General features: G+C 39.2%; 1 protein-coding gene across 5 annotated transcripts in view; it reads right to left on the bottom strand.

Annotated features, from left to right (window-relative positions):
- gpat2 (glycerol-3-phosphate acyltransferase 2, mitochondrial) overlaps positions 1 to 18729 on the bottom strand; it is a 111404-nt gene extending 92675 nt beyond the window's left edge. For 2 of the 5 annotated variants that reach the window (XM_054610372.1, XM_054610371.1), the window contains exons 1-2: positions 18318 to 18355; positions 12297 to 12362 (exon numbers count right to left, since the gene is read on the bottom strand). The gene's annotated coding sequence lies outside the window, so the exon portion shown is untranslated. Of the gene's footprint in view, positions 1 to 12296; positions 12363 to 18129; positions 18212 to 18317; positions 18356 to 18579 lie in introns of those variants that run through there. The other 3 variants (XM_054610376.1, XM_054610374.1, XM_054610375.1) reach the window with 3 other exon arrangements.
- Positions 18730 to 19166: the final 437 nt, after the last annotated feature.

Genomic DNA, 19166 nt, shown 5'->3' with positions numbered 1-19166 from the left:
ACACTCTGTACACTCATTCGCTGTAAGGGATGTACGAGATAGAATCAACAGATAAGGAGAGATGGATTTAGACTTAAAGAGGCTTAAAATATAGAAGACTCAACAGAAAAGAGGGGGAAAAAGGGGAAAAGCAGAAGGTCAGGTAATGAGCCCGTTTGTGTGTTGACCAACAATGTCTCACAGCAAAAGTATTTATGGCCCTTTAGAACAGCCACACTCGAAGGCGGGGCGAAGCGTGATAGTCCCTCAAATGAGAATGTCTCACCTCAAAGGCATTCATGGTATCACACATGCTTGTCTACACGAAAAATCATGGAAGTAGAAGAGAAGTTTAAATCCTACATACTTTCTCACCTCCACACAGACCCACTGTCAGAATAGTCGACAATCTGACGATTACTTGTACAGACTTTATCAATGGGTCACATTCATATAACCTGGCCCGGGGAAAAAAAACAAAACAGAACCAATCAGAAGGTGTCTCGAGCAGCTTTATGATCCAAACCATCTGACCGTAGCGCTTTCTAGAGTGCATGAATTTCAGTCACTTTGACTTTCTAGGAGGTTATGTGCGGGTGTCTCTCTTCCTATTGCGCATTCATGACTGTGTGAACATAACCTTTTCGTCAATTCTCCAGTGAGGGGAAGATTTAATTAGCATAGCGATCTGTTGGTCTCGCTTGTCGCCTTATGGAGATGAACACTTTGCAGACACACAGTTGAATGTTGTTGAGAGCAGGATTTAAGCTTGGGGGGAATAGCTTACAAATTATTTACACTGCTGTACTAGCAGCTCTAGAATGTTACTTATTGAAATCTATGGGGGCTATATTTCTATATATAATTGTCGGGCTCCCAGTTGGCAGTTTTGCATAAGACCACCATGGAAGCAATCCACACCGCAGCTTTCCAAACTTCTTTACTACCACAGTATGCCATTTTGTCTGTGTTTGCAGGGCTGGACAAACATGCCTGCTCGAAGCAATATTTCAACAGTATAGGCCCATTTCTCACATTGTCTTCATTCTAAATCGCACGAGGAAGCGCGGCGCATTATATAATAAATCTCCAGAGGGGGTCCCACATAGGCGAAACAAAACAAACAGCCCTCTTCCGCTATCCAGCAAAGGATAATAATATATTGCTCCCGCTTACAACAAAGTAGAGACAACATGATTGTTGCAATATAAAAAAATAATAATATAACTATCGCATGGCTGCTTTACCTGAATGAATACAGCAGAAATAATGGGTGAAAATCTGAATTATTTGGGGATTACATTACATTACAGTCATTTAGCAGACGCTTTTATCCAAAGCGACTTACAATCAGTAGTATATTACATATCATTCACACACTGATGACACAAAGATACACTACAAAATAACTCAGACTTGATTCCTCTCTTTGTACACAGTAATCCCTCCCTGCCCGTACCTCTCACTTATGACTTCATATTGTCAATATTCTCTAAAGTATGTGCCTCTCACTTTAAACCCCTAAGCTGCCAACCTCCACAGCACCGTAATTATTTTTCCTCTCATCCACCCTCCCCATCCCTCCTCTGTCTGTCTCATGCTTCTCCCTCACCACAGCATAAGGCTACTTAACACCATCTTAACTCCAGTGATAAACAACAGACTAGTCATTCCTCAATCAATCAGCATCCCTCCATCCCTGCTCTCGGAGTCTCTGAGGCTGTGCAATTTCCCAGTCCTCTGGAGCTCTGATTTACTCTGCTCTCATCCCTCGTCTGTCCTGGCTTATTCTCTCCACGCCGCTTTTCTCTCCGCACTAAATCTGTGCTGTGTCAGCTTCTCTTCTCCTCTACTCTTTCTGTACGTTAATCTGAGAAACACTTCACTTTCACTTCTCCCAGCCCCCTCCGTCCCACAAAATACAAGCCCTCTTTCACACTGCAGAAAAAGTAGGAAAATTCCTAAAATTCTAGTTAAATTATACTACTAAAGCAGCTGAGGATTGCTCATCCATATTTAATAGCACCTTAAATATCAATCTGGCAAAAAATCTAATAACACAAAAGGAAATTAAACAACAGAGAGGATATCCTGTGTGTATTATGAATAAGTTGCCCTCAAAAGAAACAAAAAAACACAGTAAAAAAACACTTGCAAAAAGGATGTAACACAACCAATAGCATTAAATGCTACCTTGGGCGGCTCATACTGCGTCATGACTCCTCCATTAGCTGTTAAAAAAATTACTGGGATGAAAAACGCCAAAAACAATCATCAATTTACTATTTGAAAGAAAGTAGTTTCAGCCCGCAGCCTCTGTCTCAAAAGAATCGAATTAACTAAAACTTCTGATATTACATTTCTCAGCCAATTTAATCACTGCAGTACAAGGGGAAGAGAGAGCGAGAAGGAAAAGACAACAGCGAGTAATTGGAAAAACTATATCTTACTGGAGGATTCTCTACACTGTTTTTCCGCCTCTTCAGCACACTCGATGTATGAGGGACGCCATCAGAATCCTGTCTAAAGCCGAGGCTGGGTTCATCGCTCTCACTGACGCTGCTGAATGGAGCTAAACTCACGCCCAAATCTCGTCGTTGGCGAGGAAACAACCACCACTGTGGTCGCGAAAGTAAAGGTTATCACATTTTGCATGTTTTCCTCATATCCTGCAGCCCTACACACGATGGGCCTTATGATTAATTCAATGTAAGAAGTAAATTCCTCTTATTATGGTTCGTATCTATGTGTTGTTCTTATTTGCTTGTAATCATTGATTTCTGGGATTCACCTATTTTTGCTCTGATCATTTTATGAGTGAGACAATAAGTAAACATCTTATTTTCACAATTAACCCATTGTTTGGCCATCACAAGGAAACGTATGATTTAAATTTGAGGAACATAAAAAAAACACATGAATATAATCAAATTGATAGTATTATATGTTTTGGAATGAATTATTATATTTGCTGGCTAAAGAAATACTATTGGTGATCCGAATAAAGACTATAAAAACCTTAGATGATATTGCGCAGCTTTTGAATGGCTCATATACTGCTCTTAAAAGCTTTTTAATTTTCCGGTAACGCCAGTGCTGACGCTCTGGAAAAATGACATGTTTACTTCGTTAAAGTTTATTTAACAGTATCTCAATCTCACTACTGCTGAAGTTCTTCTTCTTCCAGCCTTCTTTGGTGGCATCTCTCCAATTCTTGGTCTTGTGCCAGAGTATTCGCCAGTGGCACATCATCTGCCCTTACATAGTGTTGAGGGGGCATAATGTTATGCTAATAAGAAACAATCGGACACACACCTCCAAATGATGATCAAGTGGGATGCAACATTCAGCACACCTGGGTGAGAGCAGATCTGGAAATACAGGAAATAAACAGGAAATAAAGAGAAGTACAAGAGAATGTTGCTGCAAAAATGTGTGTGTGTGTGTGTGTGTGTGTGTGTGTGTGTGTGTGTGTGTGTGTGTGTGTGTGTGTGTGTGTGTGTGTGTGTGTGTGTGAAACTGAATGAAAGAGTTTTCTTCCTCTGAGACTTGCACTAACAAAAAGCCCAATTTCCATGAAATTACATGCATCAGTGTTAAATGTGACAATGACGTACACAGTATGACGGCAGCACCAAACGCAATTTACATTTTTCTCGACTGATTTTTAACGTTTCTCTTTGCACTGATGCATCAGTGACATTAGAGAAATCTCGGGTCTCTCAATTTAACAGACTGAGAAGCTGAACAAGCCTAATTTAAAATTAATTTGTGTCAAATCAAATGACCACATGTGCCAATTGTGAGTTTCTAGGCAGGTAATGATTTGTAAATTGAGACATAGTTGATGATTAAACCAGTTATGAACGTTGGTGTTAATGTGATGAGAACTATATCCGTGATTTAATAGCATTCGGATGTGCTGTGTGATTCAGTAGGACGTCACTGACTTCTTTATTTGATTCAAAATGTATTAGTACCCCGTGAATCAGCACGAGCCCATATCGCTTGTAAAAGGAATATTGTACCGGCTATATATGTGTGACGAGAGACTCGTTTTGTACTCCGGTGCTAGTAGATATGACGTTAGCTTTGTGCCTCATTCATGAGAGGGCAATATATTTTTGCAAGCATATACATTACATTTAGAGGAGAAATTATAAGCAGGCAAAACATTTATTTTTTTGTTTGTTTGAAGAAACAAGAATCGATTCAGTACTCAATAGATAAATATGCAGGTTGCTATTATTCATAGTAACATGCCATAATAACCCCTCTCACTCAGTTTTACTCGTATAACTTCTCATAAACTCTCTGTGGGCTGGCAGACCGCTTTGTGTGCCTCATAGAAGAATTTGTATGTTATGTTTGTCGGCTCATTTAGCAAGATTGTCTTTGAATTTGTCACCCGTCCGGTTTTGAATTCCCTCTGACAGGACTGTCCTTTTATGTTGATGTAAACAGGAGGCAAAGCTGCTTCAAAGAATTGGTAGAAATCAGAATGATGGCACACAAAAGCAATTTTTTTGTTGTTGTTTCTGCTCTGCTTCCTCATTGAAAGAAGACAATGAAAAGCATTCTGAACCTGCCAGCACTGGCTTTGAACAAATGGACTGCCAAATCCATCCATCTACCCATTCATTAAGCCCACGCTTATCCAGGGTCCTGGTCATGGTGGCAGCATGCCTTCTGCCCAACTCAACCCTTTCCCCCAGCTATTCCTCAGGGATCCCGAGGTGTTCGCAGGTCAGAAATGATATGTAATCTCTCCAGCATGTTCTGGGTTTGCTTCCAGTTGGACCTGCCCACAATAGAGCGGAGCAGGAATTTGTCCTAAAACCCGGAAATGAGCACTTCTGGTTCCTTCATCTCAAAGTCAATGCTTTTGTTGAATGGGTTTTTTGTTCGATACCTGCCATGAGGTCTTTGTGAACACAAGCCTAAGAGATATTAACGTTTTGATCTACGATATTAAAAAATGTCAGTAAATACCCCTCCATTCATTTTTAAGCTTTAATGAGGCTAAATTATGGCTAAAAGGGACTTCTAAACGTCATCTTGTTGACTAATCCATTTTCAAAGCCTGGTTGTGTACTTGTGCTTATGCAACCCTGTTGTAGTTTGTTAGCCTTTTACGTCTGCATATTGCATACAGCCTTCCAAAATCATAAAAGTAGTGTTTATGTGCTGAACAAAGCATGCAAGTATCAGAAATGTTTGCTTGCCACAGATCTTATTTTACACAATATTCCAACATCTAATAGAAAAATCCCTTTGGCTTTGTTTACAGAACCAGTGTGATGCTAACTTCCGAGATCGGCATTACAAAAATACTTCAACCCTGCACCACTCTATCTCTCACGGAGCCATACAGGACGAATCCTGATCAGTGGTGTAACTGCCCAAAGAGATCCAATCCTGATGCTTTCTAGTCCCTGATCTATGATAATGCTGCATTATGAAACAAATCTGTGTTAAAATCGACAGAAAGAGAGTTAGTAATGTAGGCAGCTATGCTAACTGCTAGCATACGGATTTTCCATTGGGTTAAATAATGATGCGTTCATGCCTTATTCAGCAAACATGAGTATTGGGAAAAGGTCAATTATAACGTTATCAGCATGTGATCATGAAGACTATATTACGTTACGTGCTGTACAGAACACGGTAAAACAGGCGGTGGTGCTTGAGTATTGCCATGTAATGGCCGCGGAAGATCGTTGTTTCCATGTTCCTGTTTGAATGGATCTAAAATGATAACCGGAATAGCTAGAGCATTCATTCTTTTTGCAGCCGAAAGCTAACGCACCGGTCTTTCACATTGTCACTTTGTACGCTGCCGATGACATCATTGCGTTACATTGGGTAAGGAGCTAAATTAAACTAGCAAAAAGCTTTTGCACTCAATTGGCTCTTACAAATTTGCATATCTCAAAAACTAAGAAAAAAACTATTGTATTTTCAGCAAATATTGTGACGTCGTTCTAAGAATAATAATAATAATAATAATAATAATAATAATACCCTATCCTGATGAAATGTGTGATTTTCCCCTCATGCTGACTTTGATTTGAAATACATACCGTTTTATCCTTTATCTTTTTCTGCACTTATCCCCATGCTCTCCGTTATTCCTTTCCGTCTTCTTCTTTAGTGCTGGGAACTTAACCTTTCACCCTAAAGTAGCGTGATTAGAGCAAAGCAAGACACTAGACTGAAAAAAGCAACTGTCAACCTAACTGAGACGAAAAACAGAGTTGGACATGACACTTAGCACAATGCCATTAGTGCACTGTCACTGCTGAGGCATGCACACACAAACACAAAGTTGAGAGCCCTGTGCAGCAGCTGATTAATGTCATGGGAAAACAGCAAAAAAGCCCCCCCCTTGCCCCCGTAAGAATAACATAGCAATGCGAGGGCAACAAAATAACGCTTTGGTGGATGATTGACTGTTAAAGAATGTAAGCAAAAGAACAACCGGATCATGGGATTATAGGAGGGCAAAGAAATCTAAATGATTTTACTTTTATCTACAATCTGAGCTCTACTGCTGCTTTAATTTGACCAGAATGTTTTTGTCAGCAATAGTAATACTATTTCATAATCGATTGATTATTGATTATTATTCAGAGTAATTAATTGAGTAATTAATTATTAAATTGTAAGTTGTTAGATATTAAGAGAGGGAACTATGACCTGTTTAACTTCCCAACACTAACGTTAACGCTAAACAGCTTATAAAACATAATTAAAACGACTTATGCCAAGATTTTTATTAAATAAAAACAAGAAATCTTTTATTTCGTAATCACTTGAATTTTGTGTTTTATGCAAATAACCCCTGTAGATGACAATAACATTGTCAAAGGATCGTTAATACTTTAAGTATTTTTCGAGACATTGGGGAATAAAAGGTTAGTCTAGAGCCTTGCTGTCAATTATAGTTCTTAGAAAGAATCTTGAAAAGGCAAAAAGTTGAATCGGCAGGTCAGACTTTTAAAAAAAATGCAATTTGTGCATCTTTAGTTGGAAGATAGGAAAAAACTAGATACTGCTAAAGCCTGTTGGACAGGCCCCCATACTCAACCAGTGCGTCAGGGGTCTGCATCAATGTCGGCAACACACCTTACCGGTTTTGGAACATGGATCCCGTCTAGTTTACCATGCTGTGGGAGTGACATTTTACTGTGTCATCACCATTCATATCTATATAACCAATGCCCCAATCCAAAAAAGAAAAATAAGATAGCAAATTACAACCCATCAGCCCTTGAGATTTGGGAACACTGTAATGAAAAGCCGACCTATGGGAATCCTTTTTAATCACATAAAAATAATGGCAAATTTGTTTCCCCCAACACCGACTCAGATAAACAATTCTAATAGCAGGCCTGCTCTCCGGGATCAAGCCAAACCATTTATCAGCGATATGTGTAAACATTGTAGCAAATGCACTCCGGTTCCCAAGTGGTCCAGCACAGTGTCAGAAGGGGAGAGGTCGAGATGACTTCCACAGAAACAGAAGAACGCGGGGAGAGGGAGGAGAAAAGGCGTCAAATTAATAAAGGGAGAAGAGCGATGTAAGAAGAGGACGGTGAAATTGAAAATGAGCACAGCGAGGTAGAACAAGAGACATTACAAAAACACCACTAGAGCGTTAATTTGTTAGAGGTACGAAGCCACTCATGCACTATTAAAAAGCAGACTCCTGCAGGGATATTGAAACAAATAAACACTCCACAAGCCTCTCCAAATCACACAGATGTGATGGTACTGCAGGCCGTACAATGTGAAGTGGCAAAAACCATGCACAAACAAAGCGCCACAAAGGACTGAGGTACACAGAGGCCACCGCTGTGGAAGTGAATTGACGTCAGCGAGTCCTTGACGCACTACAGATTTTGCTCCTCTGAAATGCACTCTGGTCTCATGAGAGCTGAGGGGTCTATCTACACCTATGTCGCTGAGAAAAATGCTATATAACGTACTGCTGCAGATTTTATGGATGAAATGAAAATCATGATTTCACACTGTGGAGTGGTGGACCAGGGTGGTGGTTGCCATTTTTAAAAAAAGGGGACTGGAAGAAGGCCTGCACGATATGAGGGAAAATCTACGATATCCGATAACATTGTTGATGACGATACGACTTAAATAAACAAATATTGTGCACATATTAGCTTTACATTTCCTCTGTCCGCCCGGGTATCTTTTATATACAATTTTAAATATACTTTTGCTAAACGTTGTTTCTAGAGCGGCAGCGGTAACGTCCCTATATAAACTCATCAATATACCTCTGGAAACAAATCCATCACAGACATCAGTCAGTATCGAGTCGCTCGTCCTGTCCTCTGTCCTCCTGCTTTGCTCACCCCTTATAAATATTTGCCAAATTTTTACTAGAACACTGCTTACTAGAGGGCACATAAAGTCTTTAGAGTCTTCGTTAAGAACTACATTTACATGCACACTGTTATTCCACTAATATTCCGAATATAATATATGACAATATTCCGAATTTAATACACAACGTTTGGATATTCTGAATTAGACCTTATTCTGATTGGAGCATTTTTCATCTACGACATGTGGAATATGCCTTTTCGGGTTTGAGGAGCATTCTTTGGACATGAATACAGCTCATTCTGAATATGCGTTCCAATAAGGGTTTTTTTGTGGCACTTTGTGACACGCAGCCTCTTTCTTGTTTATGACAAGCTCAGTGCGTTGTACACAAACCAACCAGCAGAAAGCAGGAGAAGAGATGCATGCCAGGAAGGTCGGAAGGTGAAACACACCTACTTTAGGCATTAAAGTTAGGCACCTGGATATCAACAGGTTTTGTTGATTACATGGGTAATGAAAATTAAAATTCCACTAATATTCATGTCAACATGCAGCCGTGCAATTTTCGATTAATGTAAAACAGCCCCAAGCCGCATCATCACCGGGGCCATTGAATCCCATGTCGACGCTGTTCTCGGCTGTGTTTGACGTGTTAATGCCCCAACATGTCATTTCTTATGTCAAAATATGGAAAAGTTAAACGGCAGGAGCCGCTTGTGCCATTTTACATGCGTCACAATATGTTTTTTCTATGTTCTCCAGCGGTGGCAAAGATGTTCGACTGCGCAAACACAGCCTCTCTTTCATTTTTCCACCACTTTCTTGAAAAAGGTTGCGTTGCCATATTTGTGCCAAAACCTTTTGATATCCAAGTCCTTCGTAATACTTAAAAGAAGTTGTGTTTCTTCTTCGACCAGAAATGTGGGCTTTTCTTTTGGGCTTTTTTTGACAACTTATAGTTGAAAAAGATACTTGTCAGTGCTCTCTGGTGGACAAACTATATAATTGCATCACTATTTCTAAACTTCCACAAACAATTCTCTGTTATTTCTGTGCAACAAGTCCACGTTGCCTATTGGCCAGCATCTGCTACAATACCGATGCATCTTTGATGAGCTATTAACGACGATATATATCATAAAATAAATTTAATCAATTATATATGACATGGTCTTCCACATAGTCTACTAATGCATATTACCACTGGTAGCTGTTTTAGTGTTTCTTATTCATTCCAATGAAGATTTGTACCCTTACACGTCACGTGTCCCAATGAAATAACAAACAGGGGTTATACAAATGTTCTAACACTAGCTGAATTTTAGATGAATAGTTGTTTACAAGTTTTTGTGAGACAGAGGGGTGGATCATGGCACATGGTGGAAGTGGTGGTTTGGGGGTTGAAGATAAAGAGATACTTATAGATACATTTTTACCCTCAAGACCGTAAATGCCCACCCACTGTCTCCTGGCGAGCAAAAGTGTGACACGATGAGCAGCTCAAAGAGAGAATACTAGCTTTGTGCGAGAGCATGCGCTCGGGGAGATTAAAAAAAAAAAAGAGGGCAAAAGTGAAAAGAGAAGAAAATAATTCAGAAAGTCTCCCTCAAGCCTGTTCCTGTGGTGCAGCAGTCAGTGACACCTCAGGAGGAGGAGAGAGAGAGAGAGAGAGAGGGTGGGGGTAGAGTGTCAGTTGACTGTGGTGCACAAATACGGACAGAGGTACAATCAGCTCTTTGAGTGAGCACTCACCCAGCGACTAAAATAAGTTTAGTTAAGGCTTCACATTGGGACTGAGACTTGACTTAACTTTGTAAGTGCTCATTAAAACAGATGCCCTACATTCTTGGTCACAGGCTTAGAGTTACTGGTTTGGGTTCTGTAGCGGTGTTCAGTGTTGCTGATAAACATTGGTAATAAAAACACCAGGACAGATATTAGTTTTATTGTTATTAGTATTTTTGAACTAATACTTTTGAAGCTCATTGTTGATATCAATCTTTGAGAATAAAAAGAAATCAGAACAAAACATCGACCTATATTCATTTTTTTAAATAAACCAAATATGTACTGAGTGGGACATTTTAGTGCAGTTAAATATATAAATACGCATACATATACGCCGTTACTGATATTTCTTTGCCAAGCTCTAATCAAAAATTTAGAAACATAAAGATAGTGTATTACCTAATATACCTCCCAATGGGTTATAACACCACCGCATCATATACTGTAGTCATTCCTCCATTCATTGCAGCTGTAAGTCACTCAGATACATCTTTATTGTAAGAACGCAAATCTGTTCCGCACATTACCTTTCAAAACCTGACGGTCCATTATCAATAAATGTTAAGAACATATACGCCATAGGCCCTGGACAACTTGACTGTTATCATTTACATTGTTGCCTTCGTAGTACAATGACCGTGCTGCCTGTACATTTACAGTCAATCTCAACCACACTATATAGTCCAATGAGGTTTTGATAAAGCATGCGTGTCAACGTTAGTTGTTGAATGCTAACAAAATTAGAGATGAAACGTTAAGTTGATTTATCAATAACTCAGTCAATAGAAAATGAACCCATAAACATTTTGGTAAAAAAAATATTATTTTAGGTCAATTATCACACAAATATATAGATATCTCAATAAGGTGCCTTATGAAGGGGAAATGTCATACTTGGGGTTTACCTTGTTGGTCAGACAAACTAGCAATGGAAAACGTCCCTTTGGATTCTGGGAAATTTTAAAAAGCATTTTACACTATACTTTACGATGTTATATAGACTAAACAATTTATTAATTACTGAAATAAATTATTATTAGATGCAGCAGTAAGAAAAACAGTTGTTTTATCTTTGTTAAAACTATTGAGTGCTCAATTTTATTTAATCCCACCCAACAGGTGGTGACTGGCTTTGTTTTTCTTTACCTGTGACTAAGTTGTTAGGGGCCAGTACATGAATTACAGAGCACCTTTAAAGAGTGCAACAGTGAACATAAGCACCCCCCGCCCACAAACGCAAACAAGATGTCTATTACGGTGAATTTATGATGCAACATTTGCATAAATGAAAATAAATTTAGAAATGAAAGACACAAGACACTGCAATAACAAGATTAATAATGCAAACTGAGTTTTGGGTTAACTTGCAGCTATAACACTCAAACAAACACACACAAACACATCCAGATGAACATGCATGGACTAACTAACACGATTCCCTCAAGAGCACTCATGTAGAGGGAGACAGATGCAATCATCGCCCACCAGATACCATGAATTACTGCTTCAGTTCCCCTGGCACAAGACACTCACAAGGCACAGCACATCAAAGAACACATGCAAATCAAATATGCTATAGCCCAGTTAGTTGGGTTTTTTTTATCTGAAAACTAGGGCTGTATTCATATTCCCTGTTCACGGTTTATAGTGCATCTGTGATTACAATAGCGGTGAACACATAGAAAGTGAGATACGGAATGCGATACAAAGAGCTCCAGAGTTCACACGGACAATTTTTTTCAGAGTACCGCACATATGATGAGCGTCAAGAAGTAGCCCATTTATGTATTTAATAACTAATCTATAGTCAAATATCTCAACTATCATCACTTTTGACTTTCACATACAGAAACTCTCAAAGGCCACAGTCAAAATTCAAACGTTTCCCCCCCCAAAGAAAAACTATGTGATGACGGCACGCTGTTGCTATTATCTCTTGTAACATAGCAACCAAGTGACTTATTCTGTACATTTTCCATGGAAAATCTGTGGACCCAGCACCAAGGTCATAAGAACGACCCCAAGGGCAGCGGAGCCACCCCAACGCCCAGTACATCCAACGGTGAGGACTACAAAGAATGGGCTAACACACACGCATGCAGGCTAAGACACAGTGGGCTCTCTGCATGATGTAGGGCATTGTCTGTCGGCAACAGGAAGAGGAATGTTCGTCCTACCTTATTCTGAAGCAGCAGCGGGTTTTGTCTGATGAGGACGACTGGTGTCTTGACATTCAGCGCTGCCTTTAAAAACAAAAAAAAAGACATGTTAGGAGCTACAATATCATAGTATTAAAGACTAGCACATCTGAGTAAAAGGAGGGGATATCCAAAAAGCCGAAAAAGCTATGATCATCAAAATTAGGGTGTTTGGGTACCTATATTTATGCTCTTGTGGGCGTAAAGAAATCCCTTCACATTGAACTTGTGCAGCTGTGTATCCGTGCGGGTGGGCGAGCAAAGAGAGGTCATGACACGCAAGGGCTTATGTACGCCTGTATGAACTGCATGTGGCCCATCTCCCCCACTCAGCGAAGAATAAGTGTCAGCCCAACCACGAGATGAGAGGAGAGGGATAAGAATGGAGCCTTCAACGAATGAAAGTGTGGCATCTTCTGCGTGATTAGGTATTCACAAGCAGACAAGCCAAATCAGAGGTAATAGGGAAGACATCAGTTTGAAGAGCAAAGACAAATGAGAGAGGAGAGGGATGAGATGTGAGGGGAGGGAGAGAAACCCTCTGACTCAGAGCTCATTTGATTGCAGTAAACAAACTCTTCTCTATCCACTGTGACGTACACGGCCATGCTCACTGACGCGCTCCATCACACTCCTTTCACCACAAGCAGCGCGGATGGACATTGCTTTTTACTTCAATAGAGTCAATCCATTTAACCGCCAACTGTTGCTACACACTCAACCACATATTCGGGCCCTTGAAATGTGGATTAGCTCGTGTATCAACATGACACGGATACCGGCTTCCCTCCTCTCCTCCCCATCAGAGGGTGAAATGACACGATATCTCTGATCCTTTCAGAGCTTCAAAAAAAAATTGCATTAGGCCTCAGCTGTGCTTTCAATTTCTCTCGTTTTCGCCATTTCACCCTCTTTCTGCAGTACCTCTACCCACACATCAGGTGGGTTGTTCAAAAAAAATGCTCTTGTCAAAAAAAGGAAATCTTGCAAGTGGAATATAACCTGTTACTGATTCATTTCGATTACTAGAAGCTTCCCTGTTACATTAGGTTACTGCGAGGAACTGATTATGAAACAGTCTCAATTTTTTGGAGATGCGTCTCTATGACCTACATAAGTAAAAGAGACCATCAGCGAGAAGATTAGCTATTTCTATACAGCCAACACTTATTTCTTACTGGTGCTAATTTGCATTGCAACCTGTTAGGACATCGTAACAGCGCAATCTCATTAAAAAAAAAAATTGTACTTTTGGTTCAATTTTTCGATATCAACTATCAACGACTGAGAACATGATTGCAGATTGCCCTGACAATTTATTCATGTAAAATGTATTCATGCATTGTCTAAAACTCCTAATGAGTCTGCTGTGGTAATCAACTAGTGTCTTCCTTCATAAATATGTTTTCTACATTTTGAACTGGAAAACAATACCAGCCAGTCTAAGCTCTGAATCCCTGTTGGTAACGTTGAACATAGAGCAGTGGGCTCCTCTGTCACAGCATCACTCAGCTCTGTTGGCTTTTTAAGACGACAAACTGTGGGGAAGACATCTTTTTTGTGGGGGGGAAAAAATGTGTGAGCCATGCTGTTTTTTGACTTAGTTTTGTTTTAATCAATCAGTGGAGACAAGTGCTCCTTTTAACAGGCTTGTTCTGTGTTGTGAGGCAAGTTATGAAAATGCTGAAATTCTGATTATACTATATCTGTAGATGGGCTTAACTAAGCGTGGGGCACTGTACATGTCCTGTTTTTCACACTCTGAGAAGTTGATGTTGCATGGTTTATGGAATTTGACTTATCAGTTTCTTCATGCAACTATCACTTTAATACTGTGGCAGGTTGCCCAAGGGATTTTTTTGCAGTCATTAAACTGTGACTATTGACAAGCTAATTAAATGTTCTTAAAGACTGCCGACTCCAGCTTTAGGCCATCATGTATTTAAAACTATCTACAAATATGAGATGTGTAGCTTACAGACCCTTCCTGTTCTTATTTTCTTTCTGTGAGACTAATAATTTGTCTGGTCTTATCATACTCAGAATGTTTGCAAAGTCTGTATATACACTGGACGCTGTCAGATGTCAACATTTTTGAAAAAACAATCTCTGCAAAGCAGCGGCACAACCCATCAAAGAGGAAGCTTATCTAGAGGATTTATACTCCCAGTAATTCTGCCCACAGGAAGTAAATGTATATCTACAGAGTTATGGGGACAGGAGGGAATTAAAATGACAGTATCATTGCATTACAGCCCATGCACATGGCGGCAAGACAGCCCTGCAGGACTTACATGAAATATACCCTCACCTCTTCCAGAAATAAACTACTTCTATGTCTGCTTTACCTGAAGAAAAGGTTTATGCCATAATCTTAATACAATGATAATTATCATCATACTGTCACTCTGTATTAACTCCAAGTAAACTGTGTGTGTCTGCAGTGGTCAGTTTGTAGCATTTTCAAAGCCCTGTACGCCCACACGTCTGTAGGTGTGCTCCGTTATTTTTGCCTGATGATGTTCTAACTTCCTGGATACCCGACTCGGACGCTTCCTAGAAACGATCGATTGTCCATCTGTACACAGCAGAGGGTTGTGACAGCCTAAATGCATCTGAACTCATTTAAATAACCATAATGTTAAAAAATATATATTTCTATAGTCATTAGTGTGATCCAAGTATTGCATGAATTAATATTTAATGCCATTTAATTTTGTGCAGGGGGGAGTTTTTTCCCCCCGCTGCACAATATTTATTACAGCCATGAATGTGGTTGGTGCTCTGATAATTAAGATGGTCTCCAAAGGGACACCACATGCTTTGCTCTGAGTGTTGTGTGCATTCCTGTTATTAGATTTCATCAGCTATGCATGCAATTTTACTTCTGTGGAATGTGATAGCAGCAGTTCCAATTTCAGCTACCAGTTAGCTTTCCAGCCAACTCCAGCTTTCTTCAGTTTTTTTGAATTTTGATTTTGTCTTTTAGGCTGGAAGCTGTGTTTCGTCTATTACGAGCCACCTGCTGTGATTTGACGCTGGCTAAAACTGGCAGAACCATTTCTGGTAATGCATGTATTAAAGAATTCTGTCTGAACTGAGCAGAAACACTTATGAATATCTACTTTTCTGCTTTCTCCTCATCTTCAAAAGATCCCTGATGGCAGTGTTTTTATTCCAAATTTGTGCCATTTGGTGCAGTTGTATGATTTGATTTAAGGTTTCATAATAAAATTTTATATATTTATGATTCTTAGGCAGCCACGATAAAATTGACACAGATGGCCCTAAGTAGGAGAAACACTGATGTCAGTGTTGACGCCACGTACCAGGCGGCTTCAAAACCTCCACCCAAGGTTTAAGTTAGCCAGCATATTGCCAACTTTTTTTTTTTTTTTTTTTTAAGCACAAATAAAAGACCACTAAACAACCCTGCAGGAAGGTGCCGCATTGCCTGATGTTGAATGAATAAAGCCGAAGCGAACAATACAATGGTAGGGGAAACACTGGAATTCATTACTGTTTGCACACAAAAAAGACTTGGTGGCAGATTATGCACATTTCGTCTTGATTTATATACAAAGCAGAACAGAGTAAATAATATTTTTTGGTCAAACATATTATATCAAAAAGCAACAGATAACGAGGTAATCAGTCACAGCTTTACAGCTGATCTGTCACATCTCTTTGAGTCTGGAGTAAAGACGATAGTGAGCCTGAAGTGAAGGTGAAGATGTAGGACACAGACGACTGATGACTGATTGGAACATGTAAAGTATCCTGATACTGTCTGTCTGTCAACTACTCAATATCTCCTCCCACAGGAGACTTCTGTCTCCACTGTGGGAAACTAAAAAGAACAAAGCATGCTCATCGGGCAGCAACTAACAGCTATTTTAATTAATCTGTCGATTTTCACTTTAATCGGATTAGAAAAATTATATATACGGTAATTTTTGTATTTTGAAAAAAGATATTAAACTGAAAGTCAATTGTTATATTGAGCAAGCAATAAAAAATAACCTTTTAAATAATCAATAAATTTGTTAATTAATTCAAAAATAATGGTTAGGCACAAAAAAATAAAATCAGATACTGCTCAAGTTTTAGACTTTAGTCAATTTTATTTCACCTGTTTCCCACACATACCTCCAGGGCCCTTTTACACCATTGGGCAATCGGGCCTGAGCCCTGGTCAGGCCTTGGATTTAACAGTGACATGAGTGGTGCGACAATTACAATCCCGTCTGTCAATCTTTCGACAAACTTGATATCATTATTTACATATATTGTACTTTAAATGCTATTGCCCAATGAGGACAAAAATCTAACATCAAGGATTGCCCCTCTTTATTAGAGATCCACCTCTCATCAGCTGCTTATCGAAACCTCAACGGTTTTCAGCTGATCCTCGAGTACTTTCATATTTCCAGTTATTAATCTCATGTGCCCCAACACATGAAAGTTTAACGTCTGCACACAACGGCACAGACAGTAATTTCAGAGCCACAGACACATCACGTGTCGGTGATTGGAGTGAAGAAAACATAAAGCTCACAATTTGTCACAACTGCAGTAAAATATAAACTGTGAAGGAACAACTTAACTTAATCAGACACTTATAATTAATTCATGCTGCTCAGAGTAAAAGCAGTGACCTGCTCGTCTGCTGACAGCACGGGGTCTCTCCCAAACACCGTCCTGCTTTTAACGTAGCTAACAGCTAATGTTTACTGAGGTACCTTTGATTTGCATTATAGGGATTTTACTATCAATGGGATAGTGCTCTACTCAGTAAGTATGAGTTTTGGGTAAAGATAAATATGAATAAATAAAACGCTATCATGATGTGTTCAAATGTAAATTTAGAAAAAATGTAGTTTTTGGCAAGCAACTTGAATAAATACAGTTGTTTGAAGGAAATGTTAACACAGCAATATAAAATAGATATGAGAGAGGGAATTCTTTTTTTCAAACAAAGTAAGTACTTAAATTTAAATACAACATATACAACATTTTGTGTGTTTATGCAAATAACCACTATTGATGGAAATAAAGTAAAAGGTTTAACCTCTAAGAATTTTTGGCAGTTAAAACTGACTTTTGAAACCTTTGGAATTAGTTTTTGGCCCTGTTCTGGCACAGTGGTGATTAAAAAGTTAGTCTGGAGCCTTGCTGCCAAATTATAGTTATTCGGAAAATTGTAAACAGCAAAAATTGTAATCGGTACGAGATATATAATAATCATGGCAGAGTATTTCAGTTTATTATTGTACAAAAAGGAAAGCAAAATCTCCTACCGATATTGGCGTTTTATTGCCTTTTGCTTTCTTTTCAAGTACTAATTTAACCTTATTGTTAAAAACAAAAGAGGATTTATGTCATTTTGGAGTCTTACACGGTATTTCAACTTAACAAAGAGCTGTCTACATAAGAAGGAACTTCTGTTCTCACTGGAGGGTGACACACAATGATTTATATTTCTACATTAGTCAGCAGCATAAAGATGTGCATAATCAGTTTCCCCTGCTTAACCAACAAGTGTAACTACTGCAAAGTAGACCAGACTTGAAGTGAATACATCCCCTTAATAAGGGCACCAAGATTTTACTTTATGGCCACCAAGTACCTGTACCCGACCTGTATTTAAAAAGGTCCAAACACTGGCAAAAAGCGGCCATTTACAAAAGATAAAACATTCATAAAAGTGTGGTACAACCTGGGAGTATCAAAAACAGCTAACAAGTGCCCTCTGGAGGGATGTGCTAGCCTTTAGCCTTTAGCTAACGCTAGCCGTAGCACGCGCCATTACCTTTAACTAGAAGTTTAGCAGAAGTGTAGTTTTTCCAGACACACGAGCCATGCGGCTTAATTAATAAAAATGCCAAAAGTCAGAGAACTAAGGAGACTGTTGTGTCAGCATGTTCAACGTTAGCAGCCAAAAGCAGAAAGCTCACACTGAACTAAGCTAACGTCTTAGCATGCTAATTACCGTCTCACCTGTCTCTTCGTGAGCTGGCGGGCTTCCTCCGGTGCTGTGCTGAACCCACTCCGTTCAACGAGTTACCGCTAACCTCATCTGGTTTGTGTGTCCGTGGCACACGTTCAAAAACCCAGAAAAACTAACCCCAGCTTTGAAGATGTTTCCAGAATTCGTTCAGTGTAAAATATTATTATATTATATTATTATTATTATATATTTTGTTGTTGTTTTGTACCCGTTTCTCAAATTGCGGCTCCCAACCCAAACAAAGATCCTTACCGGAAGTGGGATCAACTCCAATGATTTATGCGACGTCAAGTTTAGGCGTTTTATTACCTAATGCCTTAATATATATTTTGCTGATATTTCAAAATACATTTGTTTTCATATTTCTACGTCATTTTTAAAAAAATATTTAATCTTGTATGGAATCACCCGGTAGCACCTAACATAAATTCAACCTTGGTCCTCCTGCAGGCTCCTCGTTCCGCAGCCGGACTCTACTTGGTATGCCGCAAAGACCAAGGCCAAATAGAGTGCGCATCACATTAATAATTGAGATGTCACTCATCCAGTAGTTACTGTTGAAACTCCAATTTAAGGTCCACTTCCGGAGGTTTCAGCCTCTAAGGCTACTACTGTTTCCAGAGCTTTCAACATTTTCTGTTGACATTGAGTTGTTGTTTTTTATTTCAAAATAATAACCATATTCTAAATTAATTTGCAGACAAAGAAAGGTAATTTAAAGAGGAGAATACAGCAATCATTTAGATAGCCATGGCTATTATTTAAAATCAATCTGTATAATTGCTAAGGTTATAAAAATACATTTACACATCCTGCAAAACATGGATCCTATTGAAATA

The sequence above is a fragment of the Anoplopoma fimbria genome, chromosome 13, assembly GCF_027596085.1.
Source record: "Anoplopoma fimbria isolate UVic2021 breed Golden Eagle Sablefish chromosome 13, Afim_UVic_2022, whole genome shotgun sequence".
Classification (NCBI taxonomy): domain Eukaryota; kingdom Metazoa; phylum Chordata; class Actinopteri; order Perciformes; family Anoplopomatidae; genus Anoplopoma; species Anoplopoma fimbria.
The sequence above is the reverse complement of the archived record's forward strand: the minus strand, read 5'-3'. Positions and strand labels throughout refer to the sequence as shown.